Source organism: Bos mutus, chromosome X (genome assembly GCF_027580195.1).
Source record: "Bos mutus isolate GX-2022 chromosome X, NWIPB_WYAK_1.1, whole genome shotgun sequence".
In the NCBI taxonomy this organism is placed as follows: domain Eukaryota; kingdom Metazoa; phylum Chordata; class Mammalia; order Artiodactyla; family Bovidae; genus Bos; species Bos mutus.
In genome coordinates this window covers 67,708,708-67,727,960 of record NC_091646.1, presented here as the reverse complement: position 1 = coordinate 67,727,960, position 19,253 = coordinate 67,708,708, and the positions used below count along the sequence as shown (strand labels likewise).

Sequence of the window (19,253 nt, the reverse complement as noted above, 5' to 3'; positions counted from 1 at the left end):
TAATATTTGTGGCAACGAATGTCTCAGATTTGCTTATTATATTCTCTAGACATTTATAAATGAACTTGAATATTCACCATGGTGGCCCATGCTAGTTTAATATGAGAATGATTTATTGATAATTGTTAAGACTTTCTGGAGAAGGAAATGGCAACCCATTCCAGTATTCTTGTCTGAAGAATTCCATGGACAGAGGAGACTAGTGGGCCCTAGTCCATGGGATAGGAAAAATATGGACATGACTGAGAGACTAACACACACACACACACAAGACTTCACATACATATAAAGAATATAGATTGGCTTTCTTAATATTTTTAGCTGCTGAAGAACATAAAACCTTCCTAGATAAATTGTAGTACTGAGAGAGTCAATTCCTAGGCAGATTGATAAGAAGTCCAGGGGTCCCCAAGGAGACAGGGATCTGGAATTCTCAAGGAGGAAGAAAGGACAAACTTTTTTGTCTCTCTACATTCCTTAGGATTATATAACAATAATGTATCCTGCTTGAGGACAGTCTCTGGAAAAAGCCTTCTGGCTAATCCTGTTATCTTAAGGTATAAATAATGGGAGTAGGTCTAGTGAGGTCTTTACAACCTCCAGACATTCTTTTGATTCACTATCACCCTGCTTATTTAATTTATATGCAGAATACATCATGAGAAAGGCTGGGCTGGAAGAAGCACAAGCTGGAATCAAGATTGCTGGGAGAAATATCAGTAACCTCAGATATGCAGATAACACCACCCTTATGGCAGAAAATGAAGAGGAACTATAAAGCCTCTTGATGAAAGTGAAAGAGGAGAGTGAAAAAGTTGGCTTAAAGCTCAATATTCAGAATACTGAGATCATAGCATCTGGCCCCCCACTTCATGGGAAATAGATGGGGAAACAGTAGAAACAGTATCAGACTTTATTTTTTGGGGCTCCAAAATCACTGCAGATGGTGATTGCAGCCATGAAATTAAAAGACGCTTACCCCATGGAAGAGTTATGACCAACCTAGATAGCATATTCAAAAGCAGAGACATTACTTTGCCAACAAAGGTCCATCTAGTCAAGGTTATGGTTTTTCCAGTGGTCATGTATGGATGTGAGAATTGGACTGTGAAGAAAGCTGAGCACCAAAGAATTGATGCTTTTGAACTGTGGTGTTGGAGAAGACTCTTGAGAGTCCCCTGAACTGCAAGGAGATCCAAGCAGTCCATTCTGAAGGAGATCAGCCCTGGGATTTCTTTGGAAGACTGATGCTAAAGCTGAAACTCCTGTTCTTTGGCCACCTCATGCGAAGAGTTGACTCATTGGAAAAGACTCTGATGCTGGGAGGGATTAGGGGCAGGAGGAGAAGGGGAAGACAGAGGATTAGATGGCTGGATGGCATCACTGACTGGATGCAAATGAGTTTGGGTGAACTCCAGGAGTTGGTGATGGACAGGGAGACCTGGAGTGCTGCGATTCATGGGGTCGCAAAGAGTTGGATACGACTGAGTGACTGAACTGAATAAATAATTAGAGAGTATATAACTGCACTAGCAAGGGGGTACTCTTTCTGCCCCCTTCTGATGCCTATGTCAGAAGCTTTGTCTATCTTCTTTAAACTTTAATAAAACTTTGTTACACAAAGCTCTGAGCGATCAAGCCTCGTCTCTGGCCCCAGATTGAATTCTTCTCCTCCAGAGGCCAAGAATCCTGGCGTCTTTTTGTGGTTCAGCAACAACCTTTCAGTACCGTCCAATTGAAGTCAGATATTTGGGACATTTGATATTAGTCAACAGACAAAAGGTAGTTCCAGCCCAAAGTCAGCCTATTTATAAGTGAAATAACCTACCATGAAAAAAAACCCACCAATGTTGGGTGTTGGTTGGGTATTACAATGTATCTCTACCTTTTCTGAAAATATTAACCAGATATCGAGATATCACATGATGCATCACCAGAATCTTTACTGTAGTCCAAACAAGCTAGAGAAGGCTTTTAAACCCTTAGAGTAACCTAGTGGTATTTAGAGTTTCTAACTGACAAAATATTCCTCCTTTTTTGTAATGAAAACAAGGGAGCTACTAGTGGTGCACTTTCTTAAAAGTTAAGCTCCGATCATAGGCTAATTGCTTACTTTTATATGTTGTTGGATTCTTTTGTTCTGGAAATGCCAGGATGTTTGTAAACCTTAGCAGCCATTGGTATTCTAATTGAAAAGGCTCAGGCTTTGACTCTGGAATATTTAATTTACTTATATGCACCTCATGCTGTTACTGCCATTTTATAAATTCATAAGATATAACACGGTCAGGAGGGATGTGGGAGGGGGGTTCAGGACGGGGCGGGGCACATGTATAACAGTGGCTAATTTATGTTGATGGATGGCTTCCAATTAAAATAAATTAAATAATTGAAAAAAAAACTAAAAAAGAGATACAACATTGTTACTGTGCCACTGGACTAGGTATGAGCAAGTCTTACTGTCTAATCCTAATGTTATTCTAGGAAGGTGTAACCTTTTGAAACTAGCTACTCTGTTGAAAATCCTGACCAAATAGATGAACATGATTCCCTCACAGTTAGAAAAGATACTCAAACTACTTGATTTAGCTAATATTCCTTTTCCTAATCTTTATTGATTATTGTTCACTGATGAAGTTTGCGTGAGAGACTCACAGAGAAATAGAAAAGCATCATATACAGTAATCAATCCTCAAGAGGTTTTAGAGGCTTATCCTCTAAAGTCAGCACAAGAAGTAGAACTCTTAGCTGTTATACAAACTTGTAAAGCAGCCATCAATCTTAAAGTGAATATCTATACTGAAAGTAAATATGCATTTGGTGTCTGTCATGCTATGGAACAAATGTGGAGGAATAGAGGGAACTTTCTCACAGCTGTGGTGACTGAAGTATCACACTAGAAACATAGTTGCTGATTTATTAGGGTTACCCCAGCTTCTCCAACAGATTTCTGAAATTTATTGTAGAACTCATGTTGGACAACAAGATGACATATCTAAAGGAAATTAATTTACACACCAAGACTCAGAAAGTGTTACTTAGGTTTTAACTGGGCAGATTGAAGCCTCATTACTTCTATCCAGGAACTCTTATTCACAATTTCAGAAATACACAACTCTGTAAGATTTAGAACATTGGAAACCAAGGGGAGCTATGAAGAATATCATATGAATATGGGACTCATGTTATAGCAGTGTTTTTGTATCTCATTTGTTATATGCTTGGATGGATTTTCCATGCCATGAACAAAAGGAATATACTGAAAACCTTGGAATCCTACCACATTTGGAAGAAGGATCATATAATTCAAGAAATAATACAAAGGTGTGCCACTTGTCAGGAAAATTATTTACAGAAAACACCTAAGGTAAGGCAAAGAAATCTACTGAATACATAGTTACCTGGGATCTGGTGGCAAATGGACTTTATATAGAATGTCCTAATCCATTTGCGCTGCTATAACAGAATACTCTGCAGACTGGGTGGCTTATGAACAACAGAAAGTTATTTCTCATCGGTCAGAAGGCTAGGAACTCCAAGATCAAGGTGCTGGGAGATTCTATGTCAGGTGATGGTCCACTTCTTGCTTCATAAACAGCTTTCTTCTTGCTGAGTCCTCATCTGGCATGAGGTGAGAGAGCTCTATGGAGTCTCTTTAATAAGGGCACTAATTTCATTCATGTTGTTTTCACCTTCATGACATAACTACCTCCCAAAGACCCTACTTCCAAATACAATCACATTGGTAATTAAGTTTCAACATAGAAATTTTGTGAGAAAACATTCAGTCAATAGCATAAGAGAGATTTATCAGTAATGTTTGGTATGATGCCTGTATTGCCAGAAGTGTTCCTAGCAGCTAAAGCAGATGTTTAGTGTTTCAAGAACTTATTGAATTATATCATTCTAACCATTGGACTGTGTGGAACACAATAAACTGTGGATAATTCTGAAAGAGATGAGAATACCAGACCACCTGACCTGCCTCTTGAGAAAACTATATGCAAGTCAGGAAGCAACAGTTAGAACTGGACATGGAACAACAGACTGGTTCCAAATAGGAAAAGGAGTACATCAAGGCTGTATATTGTCACCCTGCTTATTTAACTTACATGCAGAGTACATCATGAGAAACGCTGGAGTGGAAGAAGCACAAGCTGGAATCAAGATTGCGGGAGAAATAGCAATAACCTCAGATATGCAGATGACACCACCCTTATGGCAGAAAGTGAAGAGGAACTAAAAAGCCTCTTGATGAAAGTGAAAGTGGAGAGTGAAAAACTTGGCTTAAAGCTCAACATTCAGAAAACAAAGATCATGGCATCTGGTCCCATCACTTCATGGGAAATAGATGGGGAAACAGTGGAAACAGTGTCAGACTTTATTTTTCTGGGCTCCAAAATCACTGCAGATGGTGACTGCAGCCATGAAATTAAAAGGAAGAAAAGTTATGACCAACCTAGACAGCATATTGAAAAGCAGAGACATTACTTTGCCAACAAAGGTCTGTCTAGTCAAGGCTATGGTTTTTCCTGTGGTCATGTATGGATGTGAGAGTTGGACTGCGAAGAAAGCTGAGTGCCGAAGAATTGATGCTTTTGAACTGTGGTGTTGGAGAAGACTCTTGAGAGTCCCTTGGACTGCAAGGAGATCCAAGCAGTCCATTCTGAAGGAGATCAGCCCTGGGATATCTTTGGAAGGAATGATGCTAAAGCTGAAATTCCAGTACTTTGGCCACCTCATGCGAAAAGTTGACTCATTGGAAAAGACTCTGATGCTGGGAGGGATTGGGGGCAGGAGGAGAAGGGGACAACGGAGGATGAGATGGCTGGATGGCATCACTGACTTAATGGATGTGAGTCTGAGTGAACTCTGGGAGTTGGTGATGGACAGGGAGACCTGGTGTGCTGTGATTCATGGGGTCACAAAGAGTCAGACACGACTGAGTGACTGAACTGAACTGAACCATTGGAATTCCTGAATATCTGGAATCTGAAAGAGAAAGTCATTTCATTTCTATAATAATTTAGGAGCTCTGTAAAATCTTAGCCAGTAATTTACTATACTCTTTAGTGGCTCAGCTGGTAAAGAATCTGCCTGCAATGCAAGAGACCTAGGTTCGATCCCTGGGTTGGGAAGATCCCTTGGAGAAGGGAAAGGCTACCCACTACAGTATTCTGGCCTGGAGAATTCTGTGGACTGTATAGTCCATGGGGTTGCAAAGAGTCAGACACGACTGAGTGACTTTCACTTTCCCTTTATCATACTCAGTCTTCTGGACAAGAGGAACAAATGAACTACACTCTAAAGAATTCTTTGACTAAATAATTTCAAGAAGTCAGCTTACAATGGCCCAGATCTTCTCCTTGGGTTTTATTAAAAATAAGGTCAACTTCCTCTGGCAGGTATGGTATTTCTTTCTTCCTTTGACTTATTTTTTGGGGAAGATTTATAAACTTAGAGTTCCTTATCTGATATAATGGGAAAAAAACTAATGATCAAATCCAAAGCTTAAAAGGTTTGCTGTTTCTCTGGAATCATTACACTAGTGCATGTGACCGAATGCTGGAAGAATCCTCCTGAAGAGGTGTGCCATTGATATCAACCAGGAAATAAAGTTTATAACAGAAACAGGATTGTCACAACTGTTACATAAATAAACTAAAGATGGCCCCTATGTTTACTTCTTCACAGCAGTCTTGGACCATAAGCTCAAAAGCCCGCCATACCAAACACAAATTTTAAACATCCAATTTTTATTTCATTTTGTTTAGAGTGTTGTGGTTTTCTTTTTTTTTAATTTAGTTTTTATTTTATATTGGAGTATAGTTGTTTTACAATGTTGTGTTTGGTTCAGGTGTGCAGTAAAGTGATTCACTTATATGTATGCGTATATCCATTCTTTTAGAAATTCTTTTCCCATATAGATTATTATAGAATTTTGAGTAGAATTCCCTACACTATACAGTAGATCCTTAGTTGATTATCTATTTTATATACAGTAGTGTATAATGTTAAATCCAAACTCTTAATTTACTCTTCCCACTCACTTTTCCCTTTGGTAACTATAAGTTTGTTTTCTAAGTCTGTGGGTCTGTTTCTATTTTGTAAATGAGTATATAAATGAGTTCATTTATATAATTTTTGAAGGTTCCACATGTAAGTGATATCATATGATATTTGTCTTCCTCTGACTTATTTCTCTCAGGTCCATCCATGCTGCTGCAAATAGCATTTATTTCATTTGTTTTTATGGCTGAGTAATATTCCACTGTTTATATGAACTGTATCATATTTATCCATTCTTCTGTTGATGGACATTTAGATTGCTTCCAATGTCTTGGCAATTGTAAATAATGCTGCAGTGGGCATTGGGGTGCATGTATCTTTTTGAAGTATGGATTTCTCTGGATATCTGCCCAGGAATAAAATTGCTGGATCATATGATAGCTCTATTTTCAGTTTTAAAGGAACTTCCATACTGTTCTCCACAATGGCTGCACCAATTTACATTCCTGTCAACAATGTAGGAGGGTTCCCTTTTCTCCACATCCTCTCCAGCATTTATTGTTTGTAGACTGTTTCAGTTCAGTTCAGTCACTCAGTCGTGTCTGACTCTTTGTGATCCCATGGACTGCAGCATGCCAGGCTTCCCTGTCCGTCACCAATTCATGCAGCTTGCTCAAACTCATGTCCATTGAGTTGGTGATGCCATCCAACCATCTCATCCTTTTTCCCCCTTCTCCTCCTGCCTTCAGGTATTCCCAGGATCAGGGTCTTTTCCAATGAGTCAGTTCTTTGCACCAGGTGGCCGAAGTATTTTATTTTATTATTTTTTTCTTTTTTTAATTTATTTTATTTTAATTTATTTTTTTTTTTTTTAAATTTTATTTTATTTTTAAACTTTACAATGTTGTATTAGTTTTGCCAAATATCGAAATGAATCCACCACAGGTATATCCGCGTTCCCCATCCTGAACCCTCCTCCCTCCTCCCTCCCCTACCCTCCCTCTGGGTCGTCCCAGTGCACCAGCCCCAAGCATCCAGTACCATGCATCGAACCTGGACTGGCGACTCGTTTCATTCATGATATTATACATGTTTCAATGTTATTCTTCCAAATCTCCCCACCCTCTCCCTCTCCCACAGAGTCCATAAGACTGATCTATACATCGGTGTCTCTTTTGCTGTCTTGTACACAGGGTTATTGTTACCATCTTTCTAAATTCCATATACATGTGTTAGTATACTGTATTGGTGTTTTTCTTTCTGGCTTACTTCACTCTGTATAATAGGTTCCAGTTTCATCCATCTCATTAGAACTGATTCAAATGCTCAACATCACTCATTATCAGAGAAATGCAAATCAAAACCACTATGAGGTACCATTTCACGCCAGTCAGAATGGCTGCGATCCAAAAGTCTACAAGCAATAAATGTTGGAGAGGGTGTGGAGAAAAGGGAACTCTCTTACACTGTTGGTGGGGATGCAAACTAGTACAGCCACTATGGAGAAAAGTGTGGAGATTCCTTAAACAACTGGAAATAGAACTGCCTTATGATCCAGCAATCCCACTGCTGGGCATACACACTGAAGAAACCAGAAGGGAAAGAGACACGTGTGCCCCAATGTTCATTGCAGCACTGTTTATAATAGCCAGGACATGGAAGCAACCTAGATGTCCATCAGCAGATGAATGGATAAGAAAGCTGTGGTACATATACACAATGGAGTATTACTCAGCTATTTTAATTTAATTTAATTTTTTAACTTTACAATATTGTATTGGTTTTGCCATATATCAACATGAATCCACCACAGGACTCTGTGGGAGAGGGAGAGGGTGGGATGATTTGGGAGAATGGCATTGAAACATAACCGAAGTATTTTAGCTTCAGCTTCAGCATCAGTCCTTCGAATGAGTATTCAGGACTAATTTCCTTTAGGATAGACTGGTTGGATCTCCCTGCAGTCCAAGGGACTCTCAAGAGTCTTCTCCAATACCACAGTTCAAAAGCTTCAATTCTTTGGTGCTCAGCTTTCTTTATAGTCCAATTCTCACATCCATACATGACTATTGGAAAAACCATAGCTTTTACTAGATGGGCCTTTGTCAGCAAAGTAACATCTCTCCTTTTTAATATGCTGCCTAGGTTGGTCATAACTTTTCTTCCAAGGTGCAAGCATCTTTTAATTTCATGGCTGCAGTCACCATCTGCAGTGACTTTGGAGCCCAAGAAAATAAAGTCTGTCACTGTTTCCATTATTTCCTCATCTATTTGCCATGGAGTGATGGGACCCGATGCCATGATCTTCATTTTTTGAATGTTGAGTTTGAAACCAGCTTAAGCAGTAGACTGTTTGATGATGGCTATTCTGACTCATTGTAGTTTTGATTTGCATTTCTATAATAATTAGAAAGGTTGAACATCTATTTATGTGCTTTTTGACAACCTGTATGTCTTTTTGGAATATTTTTAGATATATCTCATTTATTTTATTTAAATAAATATAAAATCTGACATTACATTGTAATGCTAAGAATGTTGAACAATAACTTAAAATTTATTTTTAAAATTTTTGTACAATGTTTAAAGATTACACTCCATTTAGTTATCGTACTATATGGGCTGTATTTCCTATATTGTACAGTACACCCTTGTAACCTATCTTATACTCATTAATTTTTACTTCCCACTCCCCCACAGTATATTCTGTATGTCTTCTTTGGAAATATGTCTGTTTACATCTTCTGCCCAGTTCTTGATTGAATTGTTTGTTTTTTGATATTGAGCCACATGAGCTGTTTTTATATTTTGGAGATTAATCCCTTGTCTCTCCCTTCACTTGCAAATATTTTCTCCCATTCTCTGGGTTGACTTTTGGCTTTGTTTATGGTTGCCTTTGCTGTGCCAAAACTTTTAAGTTTAATTGGGTCCCATTTGTTTACTTTTGTTTTTATTTTTATTACTCTAGGATGCGGATCCAAAAAGATACTGCTGTGATTTATGTCAAAAAGTGTTCTGCCTATGTTTTCTTCTAAGGGTTTTATGGTAGCTGGTCTCACATTTAGGTCTTTAATCCATTTTGAGTTAATTTTTGTGTATGGTGTTATAGAATGTTCTAATTTCATTCTTGTATATGCTGCTGTCCAGTTTCTCTAGCACAATTCATTGAAGAGACTGTCTTTTCTCCGTTGTATATTTTTGCCTCTTTTGTCATAGATTGATTGATAAATGTGAGGGCTTTCTATCATGTTTTGCTGATCTGTATTTTTGTTTTTATGTCAGTACCAGACTATTTTGAAGATTGTCACTTTGTACTATAGCCTGAAATCAGGGAGTCTAATTGCTCCAGCCCAGATTTTCTTTGGCTTTTCAGGGTCTTTTGTGTTTACATGTAAATTAAATTTTTTAGTTCTGTGAAAAATGCCATTGATAATTTAATGGAGATTGCATTACATCTGCAGATGGCCTTTTATGGTATAGTCATTTTATCAATATTGATTCTTTCAACCCAAGAACATGGAATATCTCTCCATCTTTTTGTGCCACCTTTGATATCTTTCATCAGTATCTTATAGTTTTGAAATACAGGTCTCTTCCCTCCTGAGGTAGGTTTATTCCTAGGTATTTTATTCTTTTTGATGTGATGGTAAATGAGATTGTTTCCTTAATTTCTCTTTCTGATCTTTTGTTGTTAGTATATAGAAATGCAAAAGATTTCTGTGAATTAATTTTGTATCCTGTAACTTTACTAGATTCATTGATGAGCTCTAGTAGTTTTCCAGTAACATCTTTAGAATTTTCTATGTATAGTATCATGCCATCTGCAAAGAGTGATAATTTTACTTATTCTTTTCCAATTTGGATTCCCTTTATTTCTTTTTCTTCTCTGATTGCCATGGCTAAGACTTCCAAAGCTATGTTGAATAAAAGTGGTGAGAGTGGACATCTTTGTCTTGTTTCTGATCTTAGAAAAAATGCCTTCATCTTTTCACTATTGAGTATGATGCTAGCTGTAGCTTTGTTGTATATGGCCTTTTATTATTTTGAGGTATGTTTCCTCTATGCCTGCTTTCTGGAGGTTTTTTTTTTTTTTTTTAATCATGAATCGGTGCTGAATTTTATCGAAAATTTTTTTCTCCATCTATTGAGATGGCCATATAGTCTTTATTCTTCAATTTATTAATGTGGTGTATTACACTGATTGATTTGTATTAAGTCGCTTCAGTTATGTCTGACACTTTGCAACCCTATGGACTGTAGCTTGCCAGGCTCCTCTGTCCATGGGGTTCTCCAGGCAAGGATACTGGAGTGGGTAGCCATTCCCTTCTCCAGGGAATCTTCCCAACCCAGGGATCGAACCCTCATCTCTTGAGTCTACTGCATTGGCACGTGGGCTCTTTACCACTGGCACAACAAGGGAAGCCCAGGATTGATTTGTGGATACTGAAAAATTCTTGCATCACTGGGGTAAATCCCACTTATTCATGGTGCATGATCCATTTAATGTATTATTGGATTTTGCTTGCTGGTGTTTTGTTGAGGATTTTTGTGTCTATGTTTGTTCTTCTCAGGGGTATCTTTGTCTGGTTTTGATATCAGGGTTATGATGGTCTCATGGAATGTATTTGGGAGTGTTCCTTCCTCTGCAATTTTTGGGAACAGTTACAGAAGGATAGATGTTAACTCTTATTAAAGGTATGATAGAAATTACACGTGAAGTCTTTTGTTTGTTTGGTATTTTTACATCACACTTTCAATTTCAGTACTTGTGATTGATCTTTTCATAGTTTCATTTCTTCTTGTTCATTCTTGGAAGATTCTACCTTTCTAAGAATTTGTCCATTTCTGCTAGGTTGTCCATTTTATTGGCATATAGTTGCTTGTAGTAATCTCTTATGATGACTTGTATTTCTGTGGTTTCAATGGTAACTTCTTCTTTTTCATTTCTTATTTTATTTATATTTTTAATTAAATGTATTTATTTTAATTGGAGGCTAATTACTTTACAATATTGTATTGGTTTTGCCACACATCAACATGAATCCGCCACGGGTGTACACGTATTCTCAGTGCATGGCTTGCACGGTCTTATTTCCCCCACCAGGGACTGAACCCACACCCCTGGCAGTGAGAGTCCTAACCACTTGACTGCCAGGGAATTCTCTGTTTCTAATTTAGTAGATTTGAACCCTCTCCTTTTTCTTGATGAGTGTGGCTAAAGGTTTATCAATTTTCTTTTCAAAGAACAAGCTTTTTAGTTTTATTGATCTTTTATATTAGTTTCTTCATCTCTATTTCATTTATTTCTTCTCTGCTCTTTATAATTCCTTTCCTTCTATGAACGTTGGGTTTTGTTTGTTCTTCTTTCTTTAGTTTCCTTAGGTGTGAAGTTAGTTTGTTTGAGATTTTTCTTGTTTCCTAAGGTATGGTTTTATCTATAAATTTCCCTCTTTGAACTGCTATTGCTTCATCCTGTACATTTTGGATTGTAATTTTTTTGTTTTCATTTGTCTCTAGGTATTGTGATTTCCTCTTTGATTTCTTTAGTGATTCACTGGTTGTTTAGTAACATATTGTTTAGCCTCCACATGTTTATGTGTGTGTGTGTCTGTGTGTGTTTTACAATTTTTTTCTTTTAGTTGATTTCTAATCTCATAGTGTTGTGGTCAGAAAAGATGCTTGATATGATTTCCATTTTCTTAAATTTACCGAGATTTGATTTGTGGACCAGCATGTGATCTATCCTGAAGAATGTGCACTTGAGTAGAATATATATTCTGCTGTTTTCAGATGAAATGTTCTACAAATATCAATTAAGTCATCTGATTTAACGTGTCATTTAAGGTCTGTGTTTCCTTATTGGTTTTCTGTCTGGATGATCTGTCCATTGGTGAAAGCAGGATGTTAAATGAAGTGAAAATCATATAGTCATGTCCAACTCTTTGTGACCCCATAGACTATACAGTCCATGGAATTCTCCAGGCCAGATTACTGCAGTAGGTAGCCTTTCCCTTCTTGACGGGATCTTCCCAAACTAGGGATTGAACCTAGGTCACCCGCATTGCAGGCAGATTCTTTACTAGCTGAGCCACAAGGGAAGACCAGGATGTTAAAGTCCCTCATTGTTACTGTGTTACTGTTGATTTCTTATGGCTGCTCACTTCAGTTCAGTTCAGTTGTTCAGTCGTGTCTGACTCTTTGCGACCCCATGGACTGCAGCATACCAGGCCTCCCTGTCCATCACCAACTCCCCGGGTTTACCTAAACTCATGTCCACTGAGTCACTGATGCCATCAAACCATCTCATCCTCTGTCATCCTCTTCTCCTCCCACCTTAAGTCTTTCCCAGCATCAGGGTCTTTTCAAATGAGTCAGCTCTTCGCATCAGGTGGCCAAAGTATTGGAGTTTCAGCTTTAGCATCATTCCTTCCAAAGAAATCCCAGGGCTGATCTCCTTCGGAATGGACTGGTTGGATCTCCTTGCAGTCCAAGGGACTCTCAAGAGTCTTCTCCAACACCACAGTTCAAAAGCATCAATTCTTTGGCGCTCAGCCTTCTTCACAGTCCAACTCTCACATCCATACATGACCACAGGAAAAACCATAGCCTTGACTAGACGAACCTTTGTTGGCAAAGTGATGTCTCTGCTTTTGAATATGCTATCTAGGTTGGTCATAACTTTCCTTCCAAGGAGTAAGCGTCTTTTAATTTCATGGCTGCAGTCACCATCTGTAGTGATTTTGGAGCCCAGAAAAATAAAGTCTGAGACTGTTTCTACTGTTTCCCCATCTGTTTCCCCTGAAGTGATGTGACTGGATGCCATGATCTTTGTTTTCTGAATGTTGAGTTTTAAGCCAACTTTTTCACTCTCCACTTTCACTTTCATCAAGAGGCTTTTGAGTTCCTCTTCGCTTTCTGCCATAAGGGTGGTGTCATCTGCATATCTGAGGTTATTGATATTTCTCCTGGCAATCTTGATTCCAGCTTGTGCTTCTTCCACTCCAGCGTTTCTCATGATGTACTCTGCATATAAGTTAAATAAACAGGGTGACAATATACAGCCTTGACGAACTCCTTTTCCTATTTGGAACCAGTCTGTTGTTCCATGTCCAGTTCTAACTGTTGCTTCCTGACCTGCATACAAATTTCTCAAGAGGCAGATCAGGTGGCCTGGTATTCCCATCTCTTTCAGAATTTTCCACAGTTTCTTGTGATCCACACAGTCAAAGGCTTTGGCATAGTCAATAAAGCAGAAATAGATGTTTTTCTGGAACTCTCTTGCTTTTTCCATGATCCAGCGGATGTTGGCTATTTGATCTCTGGTTCCTCTGCCTTTTCTAAAACCAGCTTGAACATCAGGAAGTTCACGGTTCACATATTGCTGAAGCCTGGATTGAGAATTTTAAGCATTACTTTACTAGTATGTGAGATGAATGCAATTGTGTGGTAGTTTGAGCATTCTTTGGCATTGCCTTTCTTTGGGATTGGAATGAAAACGGACCTTTTCCAGTCCTGTGACCACTGCTGAGTTTTCCAAATTTGCTGGCATATTGAGTGCAGCACTTTCACAGCATCATCTTTCAGGATTTGAAATAGCTCAACTGGAATTCCATCACCTCCACTAGCTTTGTTCTTAGTGATGCTTTTTAAGGCCCACTTGACTTCACATTCCAGGATGTCTGGCTCTAGGTCAGTGATCACACCATCGTGATTATCTGGGTCGTGAAGATCTTTTTTGTACAGTTCTTCTGTGTATTCTTGCCATCTCTTCTTAATATCTTCTGCTTCTGTTAGGTCCATACCATTTCTGTCCTTTATCGAGCCCATCTTTGCATGAAATGTTCCTTTGGTATCTCTGATTTTCTTGAAGAGATCCCTAGTCTTTCCCATTCTGTTGTTTTCCTCTATTTCTTTGCATTGATCGCTGAAGAAGGCTTTCTTATCTCTTCTTGTTCTTCTTTGGAACTCTGCATTCAGGTGCATATATCTTTCCTTTTCTCCTTTGCTTTTTGCTTCTCTTCTTTTCACAGCTATTTGTAAGGCCTCCCCAGACAGCCATTTTGCTTTTTTGCATTTCTTTTCCATGGGGATGGTCTTGATCCCTGTCTCCTGTACAATGTCACGAACCTCATTCCATAGTTCATCAGGCACTCTATCTATCAGATCTAGGCCCTTAAATCTATTTCCCACTTCCACTGTATAATCATAAGGGATTTGATTTAGGTCATACCTGAATGGTCTAGTGGTTTTCCCTACTTTCTTCAATTTAAGTCTGAATTTGGCAATAAGGGGTTCATGGTCTGAGCCACAGTCAGATCCTGGTATTGTTTTTGCTGACTGTATAGAGCTTCTCCATCTTTGGCTGCAAAGAATATAATCAATTTGATTTCGGTGTCGACCATCTGGTGATGTCCATGTATAGCGTCTTCTCTTATGTTGTTGGAAGAGGGTGTTTGTTATGACCAGTGCATTTTCTTGGCAAAACTCTATTAGTCTTTGCCCTGCTTCACTCCATATTCCAAGGCCAAATTTGCCTGTTACTCCAGGTGTTTCTTGACTTCCTACTTTTGCATTCCAGTCCCCTATCATGAAAAGGACATCTTTTTTGCGTGTTAGTTCTAAAAGGTCTTGTAGGTCTTCATAGAACCGTTCAACTTCAGCTTCTTCAGCGTTACTGGTTGGGGCATAGACTTGGATTACTGTGATATTGAATGGTTTGCCTTGGAAACGAACAGAGATCATTCTGTCATTTTTGAGATTGCATCCAAACACTGCATTTCGGACTCTTTTGTTGACCATGATGGCTACTCCATTTCTTCTGAGGGATTCCTGCCCGCAGTAGTAGATATAATGGTCATCTGAGTTAAATTCACCCATTCCAGTCCATTTCAGTTAGCTGATTCCTAGAATGTCGACATTCACTTTTGCCATCTCTTGTTTGACCACTTCCAATTTGCCTTGATTCATGGACCTAACATTCCAGGTTCCTATGCAATATTGCTCTTTACAGCATTGGATTTTGCTTCTATCACCAGTCACATCCATAGCTGGGTATTGTTTTTGCTTTGGCTCCATCCCTTCATTCTTTCTGGAGTTATTTCTCCACTGATCTCCAGTAGCATATTGGGCACCTACTGACCTGGGGAGTTCCCCTTTCAGTATCCTATCATTTTGCCTTTTCACACTGTGCATGGGGTTCTCAAGGCAAGAATACTGAAGTGGTTTGCCATTCCCTTCTCCAGTGGACCACATTGCATCAGATCTCTCCACCATGACCCACCCGTCTTGCGTTGCCCCACGGGTATGGCTTAGTATCATTGAGTTTGACAAGGCTGTGGTCCTAGTGTGATTAGATTGACTAGTTTTCTGTGAGTATGGTTTCAGTGTGTTTGCCCTCTGATGCCCTCTTGCAACACCTACGTCTTACTTGGGTTTCTCTTACCTTGGGCGTGAGGTATCTCTTCAGGGCTGCTCCAGCAAAGCGCAGCCATTGCACCTTACCTTGGAGGAGGGGTATGTCCTCTCCACCGCCCTTCCTGACCTTCAACGTGGGATAGCTTCTCCAGGCCCTCCTGTGCCCGCACAGCCATGGCTCCTTGGATGTGGGGTTGGTCCTCCCGGCCACCGCCCCTGGCCTTGGGCATGGCGTAGCTCCTCCCTCCTGCCGCCCCTGACCCTCTCAGCAGTTCCTGCACCGTCGCAGTCTGGTACTCTCGGCCGCTGCCCTGACCTCGGATGTGAGGTAACTCCTCTTGGCCGCCGCCCTTCGGGCATGGGGTCCTCCTGGCTTCTGCCCCTGACCTCGGACGTGGGGTGGTTCCTCTCGGCCGCGCTTAGCGTGCCCGTCACAGCTGCCTGCGCTTTAGCGCGCCCATTGCAGCCCAATGCATAATCCCCTGGTAAATGGCCATAGGTTCCTTTGAGGAAAGCTGGGAGAAAGATTTACAGTGTAAGTGTACGCGTTTGGCAGTATAGAAGGGTCTTTCCTTAAAGGAACATGCCTCCTCTTCATTCAAAGAATTCTGATTCTATCATCTGACTCAAGTCTGGAAATTGATTGAAAGACAATTAATCTCTCTTTTTGTGATTCAAATTAGATGTTCACTCAAACTAGAACTCTTGCACTTATACAGATCAATTAAGAATTTAGTAGATTGCCCATCTACTTCTTTTCTAGGGACACAATGATTGACTAGGCAATGCCAATGGTCTCTGTAAGTTAGACTATTCTGTTTACTGCTTTGACTCCAGTCAGTCATGGCAACCAAGCCCATCTTGTCTTTGGTAATTAAATTCCTTTTGGCACCTGCAACCCTAGGATCTAATTATCCTCATTATATTTAAAGATTCTAGTTCAGTGACAGCAGTTTCCACTGTAACTTCTGACCTACAGAGTAGAGTGACCACAGAGTACTTCAGTGATGCTAGAATTTCCCTCACAAATTTATTTCTCACAGTCATGGTGAAACGTGTGACCTCTAGGGTGGATGAGTGAACCTTAAATGATAAATTCACTATAACATTCTGGTCTCCCTAAGCTTCTGGATCCCTTCCTTTACCAAGGAAGTTCTGGTGTTTCAACTTTATTTAAATAGGTAATTTTTGGCCCATTTTCAGCCAAACAATTGAATTATTAGAGCCATTTCTAACACCTTGAGGTAAAACATTGAATTCATAATTTCATTTTACTGGGTATATATCAATACACTTGGCCTGACTCAATTTTATATTCCTTCCATCATTATCCCACCCTCTTAATATCTATCCCCACACATATACTCTAGTTTTATATCTATATAAATTAGAAAAATCATGCACCTGATTTGGTGTGTAGCACACCTTTTAGTGGGTCACTCTTCAAGGTCTTCTGGGACTTGAGTCTAGGTATATATCTAAAAGCAAAGAGGGGTTGTGAGGTAGGTGCTGAGGAGAGTTAGCAGTGCTTTGCAAGGATACTACCTTAAGGGAGGTCCTTACAGATTTTTTGGGCAAACCAGAGTTAACCATCACAGGAAGAGGTGGAAAGGCTGGTGAGAAGACTCAGTAGAATTTAGGGATCTGACATGCCCAGCTTCACTGGAATCTTCCCATAGGCCCCCACTCCTATTTTCAGGATCTTATTCCTTCCTTATCAGTGCCTTCGTTTGAACAGAACTTCATCTTACTCCTCAGCCCTCATCCTGCACATTTTTTGCCCTTGTCTTTTTCTTGGGTCCTGATCTGAAAATGCACTACCCCATTCATGATTAAAAGAAATTAAAAGACACTTGCTCTTTGGAAGAAAAGCTATGACAAACCTAGACAGCATATTAAAAAGCAGATTCACTTTGCCAATAAAGGTCCATATAGTCAAAGCTGTTGTTTTTCCAGTAGTCATGTATGGATGTGAGAGTTGGACCTTAAAGAAGGCTGAACAAAAAGTCGATGCTTTCAAACTGTGGTACTGGAGAAGTCTTGAGAGTCCCTTGGACAGCAAGGAGATCAACCAGTCAATCTTAAAGGAAATGAACCCTAAATATGCACTGGAAAGACTAATGCTGAAGCTGAAACTCCAATATTTTGGCCACCTGATGTGAAGAGCTGACTCACTAGAAAAGACCCTGATGCTGGCAAAGATTGAGGGCAAGAGGAGAAGGGGGCAACAGAGGATGAAATGGTTGGATGGCATCACCTACTCAATGGACATAAGTTTGAGCAAACTCAGGGAGATAGTGAAGAACAGGAAGCCTGGTGTGCTGCAGTTCATGGGATCGCAGAGTTGAACACGACTTAGCAACTAAACAATAAATTCATGATTTTTCCATACAATTTTGCTCTACTGACAGAATGAAATCTTGAGTTGCAAAGTGGGATACAAGGATACAACATCCATCTCCAATCCTCATCTCCAAGTACCAACTGGGTAATTTCACTATCACTTGTCAAGTGCTCAGAAGATTGATGTACATGACCAAGGCTTTTCCTGTCCTCTCTACAATATGTTTCCTTTTTAGTACCTTCCAAAACACACTCTCAGTTAGCTGGGAGACAAAAGTCATTTTCCAAACCAGTAGACTATAGTTAGTGCGGTGAAATTGCATTTTATGCTGAGGTCAAATTCTAAAGGGGATCAGATTTTTAAGGGAAAATCACATATAGTCAAAATAATCTTTGAAAGTTACATGCAAAAGACCCACACAATGTCTATCAATAGGACCAGAATTGCAACAGATCACTGTTTCTTCAGTTGAATACCAGATTAAGTAGGTGGGTTGAGTTTAAAGTTCTGTTGCCTGAAAGCTATGTATGTTTAAACACTAAAAACCACACTAATGGTGGTGACATACTTACACTATGAGAAGCACACAGGACCTGACATCACCTAAGTGAAGGACAGATTCAAGTCTCCCAGTCCTTACTAAGACGTAGACTTACTGAGTGGAATGGTAGGTGGATTCATTCCAATTTTCTTTTTTCCCACATGTGTATATAATGTGACTCTACTATCCAGAGGAAATCACACACCCCCATAAGGGTACTTTTGGATACAAAGTCAGAAAATGCCTCTCAAACTCAAATTATTAAGAATTAATAGGAATTGGAGATTAACAACATTTAGCCAACCTGGAGAGAAAGTATAGGCTTATAAAATTGTTACTTGAGTGTTTCCCACATTTCAATAAAGTATATTACATGTTTTCTAAACATAAAGACATCAAAAGCCTTCCAAGTTCAATCAGGCTGATTCTGAAGTAGAAGTGATTGGAATGGAATTCATTGAGGGGAGTTGTCTTGGGTTCAACCATAAGAAAGATGAGGTCATTGTTGTGTTGTCATAACAAAAGGGAAGTTTACACAGAATCTTGAAAAACATCCAAGAATTTGTCAGTGTTGATCAGCTCTGTGCAAGGAAGAGAGTTGTATGTGGCAGATCTAAATCTTGGTTCTTATAAAGGTATATTCCACTAAGGAGTGCAAATATTTCCCAGGTTCCTTTGTGTTCTGCAGGAACTATCTGTAAAGATTAGCCAATTCCTTTTGCTCAGAGTCTAACTATACCCAGCCTTTTCTGATTTCCATAATAACAACTAATTTTTTTGAGTGCTTATTATGTGACAGGCACATTTTGTTTTGACTCAACACACTAAGCAGGCTACTAGTCATTTTATTTCACTACTTTAACTTCGTTTTGTATTTAAATCTCTGTCTTCTTTACTATTAGAGGACTAAAAGCTGAGAGAAGTTGCCAAGGAAGCAGAGGCCTT

General features: G+C 39.4%; 1 pseudogene; it reads right to left on the bottom strand.

Moving 5' to 3' along the window:
• The window catches only part of LOC102282052 (neurabin-2-like), a 140,109-nt pseudogene that overhangs the window by 46,446 nt on the left and 74,410 nt on the right, over positions 1 to 19,253 (bottom strand).